Raw genomic sequence first — 2433 nt, forward strand, 5'->3', positions numbered from 1 at the left:
TTTCATTGATATCTGGGTAGCATTCGATGAAATTGAACATTCACTAGAATCCTTTTAAAAACCGGGTTTTCCCTGCTTTCCATGACAAGCCTCTCCCGGCCACCCCTCCTGAGCTCTCCGGCTCGTGGTGGCGGCCGCTCCTACTCACGTTCCCGCTGGGTGGTGAAGCTGATCCATTCGGAAGCACCGCTGCCCACCTCGTTGTGGGCCAGCACCCGCAGCCTGTAGGTGGTGTACGGCTGGAGCCCCCCGAGGCTGGCTCTGTGCCCCTGCCCCGTGTACTTCGTCTCGGTCTGGCCAGGAGCACAGGGAGCAGCTGTGCTGGGAGCACAAGCCCGGTGAAGCTGGAGCTCGTAGCTACAGGGAGGACGGGCAGAGAGAGAACAGAAGTCCCACGCACGCACGTGCTGTCCACCCAGTGACGAGTCATCCCTGTCTGCCCCGGTAAGGTGCTTCTGTGTAGAGGAGACTGAACTAATCCTCCTCTGTTGAGAATAAAGCATGCCTTGCTTTCTCCCGATTAAGTACAATAACTTATTTATTTATTTTTTTGAACAGTGGTTCATCATGACATTTTTAATTAGCTCAAGGACATTCTGATTTAACCACAGAACTTTCTTATGTTCCAGCTGAGGCTACAGAATGAATAAGTCCAGAGAACCACGAGGAGAAGCAGAGTCTTTAAATGAATGCAAACATACTGCATCATCTTTCTTATTTAAAGACAAGTTTGCGGTTTTCCTTTCTGCCATTAGTTATGATTTAGACACTTTGCAGGGGACATTACCGCCCAAATCAGTTTATCAGTCTAGCTGGCCAATAAGCAAGCTTCTAGGGGAGAGCGGTGGAGTTCTGCGTCTGCATGCACATCTCTTTTGGGTTTGTTTGTCCTTCTGTCTGGCCAGTTACCTTTGGATGACACCATTGGGGAAGAGCGGGGGACTCCACTGGAAAGAGGCTGTCCTCGAGGCCAGCGTCTGGATCTGGGGAGACGACAGTCCTGAGGGGGGAGCCGGGTGGGTTCTCAGCTCCGCAGTCGGCCCTTTGCTGCAGCAGTTGAAGCACGTGCAGGCCTCCACCCCAATGGAGTAAGTGGTGAAGGGCTTCAGGCCGTGAAGGGTCTGCTGGGTGGCCATGCCTTCGGACAGCTGCAGGACACAAAGGACGAGACGAGGCTGTGTCACAGACCACAGGAAAACGTGACCATCTTTCCTACCTCCTACGAATAGAGAGCCACGCAAGGCAGTGTCTGGAAGATGCACTGTGGGATGTGTCTACTATTTACCCTCAAGGAATTACCAGCCCACCGGAGAGGCACGACTGAAACACGCCCAAAATGTACCGATTTAAGTTAGTTAGAACTTTGAAGTAACAGGACAGAAATCACAAGGCATAATATCATCTATTACCATAAAAGGATATTAGAAAATGGGATGAAATACAAAAAATATTGATCAAATTCTGTGACCCCCGGAATGATGCATTCATAAAAAATAAAACCTGTACTTCAATTATATTCCTAGTCGACACTCACTGAGGTCTATATTCTGCCATTGTTACTTGCATGTAAATTTGGGGTTGAAAATCCCCTCGCCTCCATGTTAGAGTTGGGTATTTAAGAGCTAAAAATATGTACTTGATATATTTGTATGTTTTATATAATTTATGTTTATTTAAGAGCTTGCTTGATAGTCCATCATTTTCTCTGAGGGTACTGGTTCATATAAAATATCATAGTCTTTTTCCCAATCATCTTTGTTATGTTATAAACTTTTCAGTTTATTTGTAGCAAAGTTTTTACCTCATTGTGATTTTATTAAGTATTCTTTGGAACAGAAGTGTTTAGAAACTGGAAACTAATTTTCACATTGATATAAGCTACGTATAATTAAGAAGCGCTGTTATTTAAAAAATGCATACAATGCACTCCAAATATAAATTATTTTCGTTTACTATTATCACTATATAAGCACAGATAATCAAGGATTGATTGTATTTACATCGTCTATGTTTATTGAATACGAGGCCCCGAAGAAAATATGCTAATATTCCCTGAACACTCAATAGGAGACGCCCTCACACGGGCGAGTTATCGCGTGCAACTGCGCTTCAGGACCTGGCGCTCTGGCCTCTCATGGCTTCTCCACACTTGCCCGGATTGTCGCCTAAACCGGTCTAAAATATTTATGCTGCGAGGCTGGGCTCCGCGCGATCTCTCAGCATCTCCGCGTGTCCGTGAGGGATGCGAGTCAGGGTGACACAGCTGAGCCACAGGGAAGAGAGACTTCACCGCGCTGGCTCTCGGTCTGCTCACGGAAAGAGTGTGGGGACCGGTGTCGCAGACGGCGAGTGTCCTCCCAGCCCACGGCTCGGCGTGAGGGAGGAGTTCCCTGACCCGGCCGCCGTGTCCCCGACGTGCCCCGGGCATGCTGA

Source organism: Pteropus vampyrus, unplaced genomic scaffold, assembly GCF_000151845.1.
Source record: "Pteropus vampyrus isolate Shadow unplaced genomic scaffold, Pvam_2.0 Scaffold60, whole genome shotgun sequence".
NCBI lineage: Eukaryota > Metazoa > Chordata > Mammalia > Chiroptera > Pteropodidae > Pteropus > Pteropus vampyrus.